A 17123-nucleotide genomic window follows, 5' to 3' on the forward strand; every position below is an offset into this window, starting at 1 on the left:
AGACCCGATATCATAAAAACAGGAAGATGTGCATGATCATGCCTTCTCTTTGTGACTGTCATTTGAAGTACCTGAAACAATAAAGTAAAATTGTAAGCCAAAGTTTAGTCAGTTCCCCCAAAGTACCAAGTCACAAACATATAACAACATATATTGGGTTCCCAGCTAACAAACTGGATTACCCCTGAGCCCATAATATTAGTCTGGCTTGCCCTTTAGGACCGAAACTCATATATGGCTTTCTCCCAAGCCAACATCATAAGTATGGCTTACCCTACAGGCCCACAACTTATGTATGGCTTGCTCCTAAGTTTGTTGGCTACCGAACAAAACAGTGCTACGTCAACCCAACCATACTATGTCAACATATACATTATATATAACATATATCCAACAAACAGATAAACATATAACCAGTCAACAGACAATCATGCAGGTCTATAGATCACTACCACATACTACATCCTATATACCAGGACACATATCTTATGGATCACTACATCATAGCAACATCCCCTATACCAAGATAGATAACTAATGGGTCGGCATTAGTGCCTTCGACGTACAAGGACAGTAAGGAAAACTCACCTCTTAGTCTGAAATGATTGTTGAACAGGACGCAGCTCCAAATGTCTGCTCAATAGGTCACCTATTGTAACATCCGTATATCCAGATATGGGAATTTGAGTATTTTATATTGGGGAATGAGGAGACTCGGCGAGTTGACGCCTCAACTCGTCGAGTAGGATCGCGTTTTGGGGACTAGTTTAATGAAGGGACTCGACGAGTCGGGTATTTGGACTCGCCGAGTCGGTGCTGTCAAGGAAAACCCTAATTGTCTGGGTTTGGGACCTATTTAAAGGCCCTTATGGCCTTCAGTGGCGGCCACCTACACCTTTGAGAGACTCCTATCGAACCATAGAGCTGAGAGAGTGAAGAAGAGCCATTTCGGAGCATTCTTGAGGTGGTTGTGCAATGGAGTAGTCATTTCCAGCAAAGGGAGGTCAAGAGGGGTGTCGATTCAGAGCTTCTGAGCTTGTATCTTCACCATTGAGGTATCAAATCATTCTCCCTTTTCTGTTTTGGGTAAGATTGGTGATTTTAGGGTTTTCTAGCTTCTTTTATGGCTTGATTTGTGGAGTATAGTGTCCCATTGAGTGTGAAGCCATAGATCTGGACCCAAAGAGGTCCAAGAGTCCCTTCCATCCTGCTTTATGCATTCTATTTGGAGTTTTGAGCTAGGGTTGTTATGCAATGGAGGGTTTCACCCAAATGAGCTTGTAGAACCTTGCATGAGTGCCCAAGGTTCGACCTTTTCATGGTTATTGGCTTTGAGGGAGTTAGATCTATGGTTTGGTGAAGCAGATCTGACCTCAGAAGGTCAGATGAGGGTTGTCATGGGAGCAACTCGCCGAGTCCATAGGCAAACTCGACGAGTCGAGTCGGGGTTACCCCGCGTTTCGTTGCCGAGTAACTCGACGAGTGGAGAGGGAACTCGTCGTGTCTAAGAGGTTTAAAAAGGATTTAGAGAACCCGCATGGACTCGCCGAGTCACTCTTGTGTACTCGCCGAGTCTGGTCAGTGTTGACCGTTGACTTGAGTTGTCTTATGTTGACTTTGGGAGTTTTGGTCAACAGAGGTAATAGAGGTCAGGGAGGGGTAAAATGGTCTTTTACCCATTTCCTGACTAGAGAGGGAAAGAGTAATCGCCGGTTAATTAGAGTTGGGACTTCGAGTACTAATTAGAGATATTTGCCTTATGTGTTAGGCTGTGGCAAGTCCGAGGTTCGCATGTGTAGATAATTGCTTTCTGATTTCCAGGTGAGTCTTCTCACTATACTTTACCTTGAGTAGGTAACCAGAGTTATGTGACTGAGTATTTGTATGTTGTGTATGTTACGTGTTGTATTGCATTATTTCTATGTGATTTATGTTGTGCATGTTTACAGAGTTAGAACCGGAAGGTTCCCAGAGTTAGAACCGGAAGGTTCATAGAGTAAGGTCCACGGACCCACAGAGTTATAGCCTCGAGTGGCTAATATGTGTTATGTGTGGTATTTTGGGTAACTCACTAAGCTTCGTGCTTATAGTGTTTTGTGTTATGTGTTTTAGGTTTCTCTCAGGGTCACGGGACGACATCGGCTCGATTGTACACACCAGAGAAAGAGTCATGTTTTGAGGATCCTGGTTTATTATGCAAGTGAAAATGGAATTATGTTTTGTAATTCGATTATGAATGAGATTTTAAGCAAAGTGTTTTTAAGAATTAAACGATTATTTTTAAATGAAAAATTGTTTTGAAATTTTCGGTGTTACAAGTTGGTATCAGAGCCTTGGTTTGAGGGATTCGGATGCGCCTTCGGGTAAATCTAGACTCAAACTGAGGAAGTAAGAAACGTTTTCAAAGAAATAATTTTCTAAAGCGAATAAGAGTTCAAAGAGAAAGTGAGAAAGAGCAGTGTGTACAATCAGCCAGAGCCCGAACGGTGATTTCCTAAAATACCCTTACTTTTGTGTTATGAGATATTTTTGATGCACTTTATGAGATATTATTGCATGCTAGAGATAGGCTAGGTATTCCATATCTTAGGACTAGATTGGCCTAATTTGTGATGCCTTAGCCTAGGAATTGTTGTTATATGCGATGTGCTTTTGAGTATGTGATGAGTGAGAATATTTAGTTGGAATCCTTTAGGGGATTTGAGTAGAGGAGTAATCTAGGGGAGATACCTAGATAAGTACCGTGGTACTTAGAGAAAGAATAGTTAGAACCCGCGAGGGGAAGAGTTGCAGAGTTCGGTGGTACTTTCGAGGATGAGCAGAGCAAGCAGAGTTATCACCCAGAGTGAGTCATATATATTCTTCGACGCTCGAATGCTGCTTGCTTCGTGCTTTGTGGAACTCTCGATGATGGGAGTCAGCTACCAAGCGAATATGACGATATTCAGGAGGTAGATGGTTGGCATCATTAGGAGCTCTTTAGCAGCTGATGGCAGAGAAGTGTGGGAATCTAGGAAGAGCCTAGGGAGTGACCTTAGCCAGATGAGTGCGCTGGCAGAGTAGAGAATTTTGCTGGGGAGCGAGCGCGCGACGGAATTGGTGAATGATAAGGTCGAGCAGCTACTTAGGAGCTCCGGGATAGTCCGTGTGGAAAGTATGCGTAGATGTGGCAGGTAGTATGGGCCCGTACTACTGAAAGCAGAGGACCCATACTTGATACAGGGAGTATTCTGAAGGTTCTAATGAGCGGATGGAGGAGTGATGTTAAGGTTCGAGTACCATACATCGAAGCGTATTGAGGAGTGATGTTATGGTTCGAGTACCATACATCGAAGCGTATTGAGGAGTGATGTTGTGGTTCGAGTACCATACATCGGAGCAGATTGAGGAGTGATGTTATGGTTCGAGTACCATACATCAGAGCGGATTGAGGAGTGATGTTATGGTTCGAGTACCATACATCGGATCGGATTGAGAAGTGATGTTATGGTTCGAGTACCATACATCGGAGCGGATCGAGGAGTGAAGTTATGGTTCGAGTACCATAAATCGGAGCGGATGAAGGAATGATGTTATGGTTCGAGTACCATACATCGAAGCAGATGGAGGAGTGATGCTATGGTTCAGGTACCATACACCGGAGCATATTGAGAAGAGATGTCATGGGATGAGTACCATGGTTCGTAGTGAATGATGCTTGTGGTTCTCCGGTTATCCAGTCACGATTGATGAGGTAGAGATTGGACGCTATGGGTTTTAGGCCTGTGGGCCATGATTGAGTTCGAAGAGGCGTCCCTTGAGAGGGAGGTCGAGAGCCTTTCAGAATATTTTGGTAAGGAGTCAGAGGGAGGGGAGAATTTCGGTCTGAGTTGAGCAATCAGTCGATAGAGGAGATGTCACCTTCTATGACTTGGGTGGTGCTATTTATGTTCGTGTGTGGAACATGAGAGGCATGATGTTTAAGTTTTGGGTTTGGGGGTAAACCCTGCAGGTTGTCATTGATGATGATTTTCCATCAGAGTATCAGGTAGCATGTGTGCCGTGAGGCAGTGATTTACCATGAGCAGATAGTTAGTTGGGACTGAGATAGTTGAGGACCATGTTACACCTATTTGAGTATAGTAGGGCGTATTGTAGAGGTATCAGTGGGGAGTCCAGTCGAGTTAATCAGTGCAGTGGTTTTTCTATCTATGTTGGGTATTGAATATGGGAGTGGGTCCCTGTTCTTGGGATGATCCATGTGTTGGAACGTCGGTTGATGAGTCGAGGTGGGGGAGTATGATGATTTCGTGTTCCAGTCTATGAGTCAGTGACGTTATTGGACAGTTGAGTTGTTTGGTATTGGATTGGTACGAGACTTGGAATGACTAGAGGCAGTCGTGATGAGAAGTTCTTGAGGATTTCATCTGAGGTTCAGAGTTATGAGATCGATTGATTTCCTTAAAGGGGATTATCGAGCGTTGCATAGCACTTTCCAGGGACAGGTGCGTTATTGCTGGTGAAAATAGTTCGTGAGGTTGTTGATGTGTCAGATAGTGATCGTTCGAACCCTAAGTGGGGGAGAACCGGGTGGTTTATTGAGAGAACCAGAGATTTGTGCAAGAGCGGTTAGGGGTTAGATACAGAAACCTGCGGCTTGAATTCATGAGATCAGGGTCATTGGTGATCAAGGAAAGGTGCAGGGCGAGATAATGCATGTGGTATATGTCCGAGAGAAGGATGGGTGTCCCCACGACGGGTGGTCAATGGTCAGGAATCTGGTGGTGGTCAGAGTCGTTTCAAGTGGAAGACTCGTAATGATGGTATGGGCAGTTGAGAACTTCTGGGTTGAAATATGGGTAGAAGATTGTCGAGTAGCCAACTCCTGGGCTGGGATGGGTATTCTTGCTTGGATTTTGAGCAGTAGTGGAAAGGGTTTCGGAGGATCATCAGTGTGTTCTGAAGGGTTAGCGCCTTCCTTGTATTCCAATTAAGTGTTTGGATGCACTGAAGTTGCGTATTGAGTGAAATAGGAAATTATTATGGGATACAGAGGAAATGTATTGTTGTATGTGTATGGTGCTGGGAGTAAGGGAATCAGTGGTAGAGGAGGGACATTGTGATGCTCTGTTAGGGTGTTCCGTGGTTTCCGCGTATAGCGTCCCGATTTCAGAGTTATTTAGAGTCTTGGGTTTAAGATGACTAGTGATGTATCATGTATCCACGGTTCCAGTGGGAGCCCTTCGTGTATTGTCATCAAGAGGGATTATTTAAGGAAGTGGATCTCCGCAGAGGTAGGTTCTGTGTTATGGCGGTTGCCGCCAGAGTCTGTAATGCATATCGGGGCAAGTGTGTGTGTAACTATCTATGATAGTCTTCGGTGCATGAGTTAGTGAACATAGTGTGGCATTGTAATGAGAATGAGAGTATAGGGTGAAGCTACGGGGAGCCGTAGTATTCACCAGTCAGAGGGTGTTGTGATGCTACGGCGTACTCACAAGTCAGAGAGAGAGAGAGAGAGAGTCATGATGCTACGGGGAGCTATAGTATTCGCCAGTCAGAGGGTGTTGTGATGCTACGGGGAGCCATAGTACTCGCAAGTCACAGAGAGAGAGTCGTGATGCTACGGGGAGCCATAGTATTTGCCAGTCAGAGGGTGTTGTGATGCTACGGGGAGCCATAGTACTCACAAGTCAGAGGGAGGGAGTCGTGTTACTACGGGGAGCCGTAGTACTCACTAGTTAGTTAGCATTGTGATACTACGGGGAGCCGTAGTACTCACTATTCAGAGGCTGTCGTAATGTTGTGGGAAGCCATAGTACCCACTAGACGGCAAGAGAGTGTGATGATGGAGCGTTCTCCGATAAGTGCATGATGCAGAAGAGTTTTAGGCTTGAGTAGCCCTAGTGTTGAGATTTTGGAGGCTAGTGGTTAAACCGGGGCGAGACTGGGGTCTCCGTCTCTGTCGGGAGGGTCAGCGACGCACGCAGGAGAATATGCGCAGCAGACGCCAGAGGTTAGAGCTGAGTCGATCTTCGATTGGATTGTATTTTTTTTAATGAGGAAAAAGGGAATTTCGTGACTTGTGTGTCACTGGGCCGTGATAGTTGTCACGGGGAGGAAGTTAGTGAGATGTTTTGGATCATGTTATGTGTGACCTTTGGGGGTTCAGCTGTGGGGCCAAAAGCTGACCTGGTGCTCGGTATCGAAGATGAATATGAGAAATGAGCTAGAGTTTACCATGGTGATGTCTGTGGACACTTTAGAGCGAGCGAACGATTCAGATGCTCGAGGATATGTTTCGGGCATGTGTATTAGATTTCAGGGGGGAATTGTGGCCCGTATTTGCCCTTGGCAGAGTTTTCCTACAACAACAGCCATCATTAGTGTATCAGTATGCCACCCTTTGAGCTGTTGTAGGGAAGGGAGTATCGAACCCCATTTGTGGGGGAGAGGTAGAGCAACGTGTGATGGGAAGTACAGAGATCGTGCTTCAGACGTCAGAGCAGATACAACGGGTCAGGCAGAGGTTGTTGACCACTCAGAGTCGTCGGAAGAGTTATGCGGACATGTGCCGGTTCGAGCTCGAATTTTTGGTCGGTGACTTTATACTCCTAAAGGTCTCTCCTTGGAAAGGAGTGATCCGATTCAGGAAGAGGGGCAAGCTGGGGCCCCGATATATCGATCCTTTTCGGGTGATCGCGAGGGTAGGCAGGGTAGCCTACCGGTTAGAGCTACCTGCAGAGCTAGGTCAGATCCATGACACTTTCCATGTGTCGCAGTTGCGAAAGTGTATAGCCAAGGAGTCGGTAGTAGTGCCATTAAAGGATATTCAGGTGGATGTGGGCCTGAACTACGTTGAGAGACCGGTGTCTATTCGGGATCGAAAGATCAAGGTTCTGAGGAACAAAGAGGTGCCTCTGGTGCAGGTCCAGTGGCAACACCGGAAGGGATCAGAGCTTACTTGGGAGCCTGAGCGCGAGATGCGTGAGCAGCATCCGGAGGTGTTTCCAGAGTGAGACTTCGAGGGCGAAGTCTGATTCTAGTGGGGGAGAAATGTAACATCCGGATATCCAGATATGGGAATTTAAGTATTTTATATTGGGGAATGAGGAGACTCGGCGAGTTGACGCCTCAACTCGTCGAGTAGGATCGCGTTTTGGGGACTAGTTTAATGAAGGGACTCGACGATTCGGGTATTTGGACTCGCCGAGTCGGCGCTGTCAAGGAAAAGCCTAATTGTCCGGGTTTGGGACTTATTTAAAGGCCCTTATGGCCTTTATTGGCGGCCACCTACACCTTTGAGAGACTCCTATCGAACCAGAGAGCTGAGAGAGTGAATAAGAGCCATTTTGGAGCATTCTTGAGGTGGTTGTGCAATGGAGTAGTCATTTCCAGCAAATGGAGGTCAAGGGGGTGTCGATTCAGAGCTTCTGAGCTTGCATTTCACCATTGAGGTATCAAATCATTCTCCCTTTTCTGTTTTGGGTAAGATTGGTGATTTTAGGGTTTTCTAGCTTCTTTTATGGCTTGATTTGTGGAGTATAGTATCCCATTAAGTGTGAAGCCATAGATATGGACCCAAAGAGGTCCAGAGAGTCCCTTCCATCCTGCTTTATGCATTCTATTTGGAGTTTTGAGCTAGGGTTGTTATGTAATGGAGGGTTTCACCCAAATCAGCTTGTAGAGCCTTCCATGAGTGCCCAAGGTTCGACCTTTTCATGGTTATTGGCTTTGAGGGAGTTAGATCTATGGTTTGGTGAAGCAGATCTGATCTCAGAAGGTCAGACGAGGGTTGTCATGGGAGCAACTCGTCGAGTCCATAGGCAAACTCGACGAGTCGAGTCGGTTTTGCCCCGCGTTTCGTTGCCGAGTAACTCGACGAGTGGAGAGGGAACTCGTCGTGTCTAAGAGGTTTAAATAGGATTTAGAGAAACCGCATGCACTCACCGAGTCACTCTTGTGTACTCGCCGAGTCTGGTCAGTGTTGACCGTTGACTTGAGTTGTCTTATGTTGACTTTGGGAGTTTTGGTCAACATAGGTAATAGAGGTCAGGGAGGGGTAAAATGGTCTTTTACCCATTACCTGACTAGAGAGGGAAAGAGTAATCGCCGGTTAATTAGAGTTGGGACTTCGAGTACTAATTAGAGATATTTGCCTTATGTGTTAGGCGATGGCAAGTCCGAGGTTCGCATGTGCAGATAATTGCTTTCTGATTTCCAGGTGAGTCTTCTCACTATACTTTACCTTGAGTAGGTAACAAGAGTTATGTGACAGAGTATTTGTATGATGTGTATGTTACGTGTTGTACTGCATTATTTCTATGTGATTTATGCTGTGCATGTTTACAGAGTTAGAACCGGAAGGTTCACAGAGTAGGGTCCACGGACCCACAGAGTTATAGCCTCGAGTGGCTAATATGTGTTATGTGTGGTATTTTGGGGAACTCACTAATCTTCGTGCTTACAGTGTTTTGTGTTATGTGTTTCAGGTTTCTCTCAGGATCACGGGACGGCACCGGCTCGATTGTACACACCAGAGAAAGAGTCATGTTTTGAGGATCCTGGTTTATTATGCAAGTGAAAATGGAATTATGTTTTGTAATTCGATTATGAATGAGATTTTAAGCAAAGTGTTTTTAAGAATTAAACGATTATTTTTAAATGAAAAATTGTTTTGAAATTTTCGGTGTTACACCTATACACCAAATAATGACAAATATCAAATACCACTCAAAATACCCAAAATACCCTTAGGTTAAACTTGGTAAAAGTAAAAAAGTCAAAAGTCAACTGATTCAACTCAGTTGAGTATGCTAGGCATACTTAGTTGGTACACAGGGCATACCCATGCCTTGACCAAAAACGGGTGGTTAACAGCGTACACGCAACGTAAGTTACGTGACAGAGTATTTGTATGTTGTGTATGTTACGTGTTGTACTGCATTATTTCTATGTGATTTATGTTTTGCATGTTTACAGAGTTAGAACCGGAAGGTTCCCAGAGTTGAACCGGAAGGTTCACAGAGTAGGGTCCACGGACCCACAGAGTTATAGCCTCGAGTGGCTAATATGTGTTATGTGTGGTATTTTGAGGAACTCACTAAGCTTCGTGCTTACAGTGTTTTGTGTTATGTGTTTCAGGTTTCTCTCAGGATCACGGGACGGCACCGGCTCGATTGTACACACCAGAGAAAGAGTCATGTTTTGAGGATCCTGGTTTATTATGCAAGTGAAAATGGAATTATGTTTTGCAATTCGATTATGAATGAGATTTTAAGCAAAGTGTTTTTAAGAATTAAACGATTATTTTTAAATGAAAAATTGTTTTGAAATTTTCGGTGTTACACCTATACACCAAATAATGACAAATATCAAATACCACTCAAAATACCCAAAATACCCTTAGGTTAAACTTGGTAAAAGTAAAAAAGTCAAAAGTCAACTGATTCAACTCAGTTGAGTATGCTAGGCATACTTAGTTGGTACACAGGGCATACCCATGCCTTGACCAAAAATGGGTGGTTAACAGCGTACACGCAACGTACCACTTGGTATGCCCAACATACGTTTCTGCCCCTTTCCCTTCTTATTAAGAGCTTAATGTGTAATTCCTTATGTCCCACTCACAAATCTATACCTCAAATGTTGTCCTTAACCATAAAGTTTCCAAGTTTATCGTCTTGCAAGGCCATTAACTACTAAGGCTATGTTTGGCGTACTGGCTGAAAAGCTGGCTGTTAGCTGAAAAGCTAGCTGATAGCTGAAAAGTTAGCTGTTAAATAAAAAGCTAGCTGCTAGCTAAAAAGCTAGTTGATAAAAAATAACGTTTGGCAAAACTAGCTGAAAAGCTATCTGAAATATTTAAAATTACATAAAAGGACATGTAATAATATGTGTTTCTATAATTAATTAAGGGGTGTATTTGGAAAATTTTAAAAAAGCTCCTAAAAAGCTAGTCTAAGTAGCTTTTCAAAAAGCTAGCTTATAAGCTACTTTTTGGCTTACCAAACACGACAACATAAAAAAGCTCAAAAAATAAGCTAGTTTATCAGCTAGTTGTGGCGCGCCAAACATAGCCTAAATACCAAAAACCATAACCTCTCAACCCATTAAGATATCCAAACTCATGCATGGAAGGTAAATAATGACCAAGTCCACATTTTTATGCTTCTAAACACTTTAAATCATCTGAAAGGACAACTTAAATGGATTGGAGTAGCACAAAATTTACAAAAATGCCACTATGGGCCATTTTGCAATATCTCCCATACAAAAGGGCTAAAAGGCAATAATCTTCATACTTAGGGTTATAATTTGGAATTACCTCAACATCAGTATGTTACAATTCTCCCCACTTGAACTAGACTTCGTCCTCAAAGTTAGCTGTTGTGAACAAATCAGGGTAATGCTCCCGCATCTCAAACTTGGGTTCCCACGTCCATTCAGAACCCTTCTAGTGCAGCCGTTGCACATTGACCAATGACACCATCTTGTTACGCAAGGCCTTCGTCTTCTGATCCAAGATCGATACTAGTCTATCCATATAATTTAGGCGATCATCAACCTAAACATCATCTAAAGGAACAACCACTGAATCATCAATCAACACACTTTCGAAGTTGCAAAACATGGAAGGTGTTATGGATCTGGCTGAGCTCCTCAGGCAAATCCAATTTGTACCCTACCTTGCATGCCAACCTAGGATATCACTCGAAATGGCCTAATATATTGGGGCACCAAATTTCCCCTCTTTCTGAAGTGTATTACACCCTTCCAGGGTGATGCCTTCAACACGACCATATCCCTGACCTGGAACTCCAACTCGGATTGACACTTGTCGGTATAAGTCTTCTGTCGACTCTGAGATGTCTGAAGTCTCTACCTAATCTGTTAAGTGAGCTCTTTTTTCTGAAGAACTACCTCAGTCCTTCCCATTTCTCTATGACAAACCTCCCCCTAACAAAGTGGGGGTACGACACTTCCTCCCATAGAGAAGCTCGAAAGGCAGCGCACCGATACTAAATGGTTGTTGTATGAAAACTCAGCTAAGGGAAGGTAGGAGTCCTAAATCTCACCAAAAATCTCCTACATAAGCTCTCAACATGTTCTCAAGTGTCTAAATGGTTCGCTCAATCTGACCGTCCGTCTGTGGATGATAAGCAGTGCCGATATGCAACCTTGTATCCAGTTCCTCATGGAACTTTTTCCAAAAGCGAGACGTGAACCGAACATCTCGATTAGATACAATGGAAACCGGAATACCATACTAAGCAATGATCTCACGCATGTATAAATCGGCTATTTTCTCGGTCGGCAAGCTCTCACAGATAGCTAAGAAATGGGAACTCTTGGTCAACCGGTCTACTATCACCCAAATCACATCATGCCCCTTAGCCGTCCGAGGTAAATTGGTGATGAAATCCATAGTAATATGTTCCTATTTCCACATGGGAACCTCCAGTGGCTGCAACTTGCCATTCGGCCTCTAGTGCTCGACCTTGACCATCCGACAGGTCAAGCACCTCTCAACATACTAGACTATCTCTCTCTTCATGCGCGAACACTGGTAACTAAGTCTGAAGTCTGGATACATCTTGGTGGCTCAAGGGTGTATCAAAAATCTAGACTTGTGTGCCTCCTCCAACACTGTCTACCTGGTCCCACTGAAGTCTGGTACACAAACCCGTCCATACCGGGTCAATAATCCACGACTGTCAGTAGCAAACCTACCAATCTCACCCATGAGTTTCTCCTGCTTCCATTTTTCCTTCTTGACTCCCTCAGTCTAAGCCTCCCTAATCAAACCCAACAGTGAAGAATCAATCAAAATCCTCATACAAAGGCCTCCAATAGCAGAACTAGCCGTCTTGCAGCTCAAAGCATCAGCCACCACATTGGCTTTCCTGGGATGATACAGTTGCTTGCAGTCATAATCCTTAACTACATCCAGCCACCAGTGTTGTCTCATATTCAGATTCGGCTAATCCATGAGATATCTCAAACTCTTATGATCTGTGTAGATGATACAACGGACCCCATATAGGTAATGTCGCCAAATCTTTAGAGTGAACACCATCGCTCCCAACTCAAAATCATGAGTCGGATAGCGAACATTGTGCGTCTTCAGCTACCAAGAAGCATAAGAAATAACTCTCCCTCGCTTCATAAGAACGACTCCAAGGCTAGTGATGGATCCATCACAAAATACCACAAAATCCTCAACACCCTCAGGGAGGGTCAACATTGGGGCCTCACACAATTTTTGTCTAAAAGTATTGAATGCGGCCTACTAATCAAGCCCTCAACGGAAATCCACGCCCTTCCTTGTCAAGCGAGTGAGGGGTACCGTAATCTTGGAGAAGTCCTGAATAAATCTCTGATAGTACCTTGCCAATCCCAAGAAAGTCCTGATCTCTGAGGGAGACTTCAGAATCTACCACTGCATCATGAACTCAATTTTGGACGAATTGACCAAAATACCATTTTGGTTAATGAGATGTCGTAAGAACTGGACCTCTCGTAACCAAAACTCACACTTCGAGAACTTTCTATACATTCGTTCTCACGTAAAAACTCCCACAAGCTCTTGAAGGTGCTCATCATGCTGCCCCTAGTCTTGGAATACACCAAGATATCATCAATGAATACAATAACTGATCAATTGAGGATTGGCATGCATACCCGATTCATTAGATCCATAAATGCCAAAGGCGCATTGTTGTGACCAAATGGCATCAACACGAACTCGTAATGAGTATAACGACGAGTTCGAAATGCGGTCTACTCCACGTCCTCCTCTCTAACCCTCATCTGATGATACCCTCACCTCAAATAGATCTTGGAGAAACAAGATGCACCCTGTAACTGATTGAAGAGGTTATCAATCCGCGGAAGGGGATAACGGTTTTTCACTGTCAACTTGTTTAACTCTCGGTAATCAATGCACATCTGGTATGAACCGTCCTTCTTTTTAACGAACAAAATTAGTAAACTGTTCGGTCTAATAAAATGCTTGCCCAACAACTCTTGAGGCTGAAAGGACCACTCTTGCATCTCCGATGGTGCCAACTGATATGACGCCTTAACAACTAGAGCCGCACCCAAAACCAAATCAATATTGAACTCAACCTGCCTCTCTAGAGGCACACCAAGTAACTCCTACAGGAACACATCAACAAACTCTCTAACAACAAGCACATCTGAAACTGAAGCTTGCTTCCTAACTCGAGTTTCAACTACATAAGCAAGATAACCCATACAACCATTCTGAATATACTACCAAGCCCTAGCAGTAGAACAAAAGGCTGATCCAATCCTGGTACCCTCTCAAAAAATGACTAGTTCTCCCCCACATAGGGTTTGAACTAACACCAGCTGACCCTCGTAATCAATCATCGCCCAAAATCCACTTAGCCAATCCATCCCTGCTATCACACACACACATCCCAATGGGGATACGAATCAAATCAACTGGATAAGGCACTCCAAAAATCTCCAGGACACAACCCTGATAAAAGATCAAAGCAATAATCGCGTGTTCGTTTGCGATAGAAACCCACAACGGACACTCCAACTCTCTAAGAGTCATATCAAAACCCCTACTAAAAGATTGAGATACAAACGACCGACTTGCACCCAAGTTGAATAGCACAGGAGCAGGCAAGGAATTCACCAAGAAGGTACCTAGCAGAATCATAAACATAAGCATACCAAAAAATAACTGACAAAAAATAAATAGAAACATACCAGTAATGATGTTCGGTGCCGCCTTGGTATCCTTTGCAGTGAGCTGGAAAGTAGGAAATTGAGCCCTTGGGGGCTCCGCCCTATGCTGGTGCCCATCTGTGATCCTTAAGGTAGCCGGTGCTGGAGCCTGCATCGGCCTTCTAGTGAGCAAGGTACAGTTGGCCTTCACATGTCCAACCTGTTCACAGTGGTAACAAATCCGAGTACTCAGTACTGGGACCTGCTGACGACAATCCTTGGCATAATGCCCTTCCTTGCCATGTTTGTGGTATCTAGAAGAATATCGACAAGCACCATCGTGAACCTTGCCGCACTTGCCACAAGTATGGCCTCTTTTTCCCCAGATCTCGAATCAACGGGCTTGAACTGCTTCGTTGCAAACTGTGACTGAATAGGAGCCTACCTCAGCTCCCTAGACCGGAGCTCTATCTCAATCTCTTACCTCCTCACGGCCTCCTATAGCTCAACATGAGTACCATAACGTTGGGTGGACACAAACTAGAGGATATTCGTCTTGAGTATGCTCAAGTACCAAGTCATTTCAGCCTGCTCAGAAGCAGCAAACTCAGGGCAGAAACGAGCTCTCTTAGTAAACATCTTGGTGATCTCAGTCACCTTCTTAGTCCCCTGCCTCAGATCTAGATACCCCTGAGCCAACCTCCACCAATGGAACATATCTTGTGTGAAACCATCTCATAGAACTGCTCCCAAGTCACAGCAGCCCTCTGCTTAAGAGTATAAGAGCCAGTCACCAATCTCCACCAATCCTTCACCCCTGACCGGAAAAGGTTTAAGGCACACTTGATCTTCTGGTCAGTAGGGAAAAGTCATGTAAAGGAACATCCCTCCACATCATACAGCTATCTCATCTCCCTAATCGGGTCCTAAACTCCATCGACCACTAGAGGCTTCGTATTTCTGAATTCATGATACTGGAAAACTCTCTCCCCTCGAATCCATATGGCAACAACAGCCGTATTAGCTGCATCAACATCAGTATCAGAAAGTGAAACACAACGATCGTCGAAAAGATCAATCATGGTGGTCTTAATAGACCCAAACATCTCTGGCATAGAGCTCCGAATAGCAGTAGCCACCTTAGTGGCGATGATCTCCAGAATCTGATCATCAATCAATCCTGGCCACTTGCTCCACGCCCAGAACTAGATCCTCTCGTAAGTACCATACTAAAAATAAACCAGAATATATTAGAAATGCCACAATACAGATAGCCATAAACACGATACAAGACTAAGCCCTTGGGGTTTGTGAATCCCTTGTTAAGTGTATGGGTCATGTTCTTTCAATAGTACTGGCACATAGTGCCTTCCACACCTACCTGTATTTGTCTCAAGGATCATCACAACTGCCTTAAACAGATACAATAACTAGGATATGCATAAATCCTATCCTCACTTTCTCGAGAGAGGCTAAACACTCCTCAACTAGCTGGCTGCTTACACACCTACTCATCCAAGAAACTTCCACCAACCCTGCAATACTCACGTATGCTAATCATACATAATAGTGGATCATATAAACAACCTAATACTTGATCGTACCTTAAGCCCTTCATCGAGACAAAAACAGAAAATAAGGCTAAACCAAACATTCTCGGGCTATAAAATCATAGTCATGTACAACCATGATGCATACACTAAGCGACTACAATAATGATGTTAATTCCATATGAGAATTAACCTTAGTCTATTAGGCATCATATATCAGGAAATTCTATATTTCAATTCTTGAAGATCCCTAGCCTACCACTAGCATGTTGTTCTACCATAAACATCATATCAAATTACAGTGTGGGTAAGTTGGGGTATACTTTCTTGCTCCGGATGATCATACACATCGCATCCTTCCTTGGTTAATTTTGAAAAGAATTTTGAAAACCATTTTAAAACTATTGCAGTTCCCTAGTTTGAGTCTATATTCACATGAATGTTCATCCAAATCTCTCAAACCAAGGCTATGATACCAACTTGTAACGTCCTAAATATCTTGAAATTTAAATTTTCAAAAACAACCCATTTTAACCATCAAGTGTTTACAAAATCATTGTTTTAAGAGTATAATCATAATCAAAGTTTTCCCAAGACCCAATATCATAAAAAAGCAAGATGTGAGCGATCATACCTTCACCTTGCCACAGTCATCTGAAGTAACTGAAACAATAAACTAAAATCGTAAGCTTAAGCTTAGTGAAGTTGATGCGTGAAGAATATGCACTCCTGTCCCTTTTCCCTTATTAATGTCTTTCTCATCAGTTGTTTTCCTCTCATTCTTTTCTTATTTGCTTCATTCTGTTATTTTTACTCTGTTTCTTCTAAAAGATGTCTCGATTCTCCATGCCTGCTTTGCCATCTATAGTGACTCGTGATCGACTAGTTCAAATTTCTTAAAAGTAACACCTTATCAAAGAAGATGGTGTTAGAATCCATGTTGTGGGTGCCACTATCGACTTTCATCCCTTGGGTAAGATGGGGTTTTATCTTTACTATTTTGAATCACGTTTAAGGGTTCCCCTTTCAGCGTTCTTTAGGAAAGTTATTGAGGCTGATAGGATTCATACATGCCAACTGAAGTCGAGCTCTATATCTAAAATAAATTGTTTTGATTTATTATGCTATGCTTCTCTTATTGTTCCCACTGTATACTTGTTTCAATACTTCTTTCGCACATGTAGTAGTGTTGCTTGGTTCTATTTCTGTTCTATGGTAAAAAGATTTTAAGAGGGTCTTCTAGAGTCCATCAAAAGATGAAAAAAATTCCTGAAGTGATGTCGGGGCAGGCGGGTAGGAGTCTGCATTGCATTCGTATGGTGACTGTCCCAACCACACTTAGAGTCTTTTCTATATCACAACCTTTTAAAATTCAAGATTTGTGCTCGTTTTTGTTACCAACTAGTCATCTAACTGTCTCGAACTTGTATTGTTGTGAAGATGATGGTCTATTTCCCTTTCTCTTGTGTATTATTGTTGAGGGAAAGATTTATGCTAAAGATATTTCTTCTGATGTAACGCCCGTAGATCCGAGCTAGTCAATTTAGAGATAATAGGGGTCGAAAATGACTTTTTGGCAAAAGATTATTTATAATAAATAATCTTAACCAAGTTTTAGTATATGTTACAAGGTTTCCGTACATATAAAGAGCGCCGAAAACCGAGTTATAACGAAGAAGTTATGACCCGTCGAAGTTTCGCGACGGAACCGGCACGACACCGGGAAGTGTAAATAGTGAATTTACGATAGAGAGACTTTTAGCCTTCACAATCTAAACAAAAGTCATAGAAAATGTTAAATCAATAGTGTCCATAAAAAGAACGCCCAAATCTGACTTCGTATGAGGAAGTTATGATTTTTCTAAGATTTAGCATAGCAGTGCACAG

The sequence above is a fragment of the Lactuca serriola genome, chromosome 6, assembly GCF_051521515.1.
Source record: "Lactuca serriola cultivar US96UC23 chromosome 6, Lser_US96UC23_V15, whole genome shotgun sequence".
Classification (NCBI taxonomy): Eukaryota; Viridiplantae; Streptophyta; class Magnoliopsida; order Asterales; family Asteraceae; genus Lactuca; species Lactuca serriola.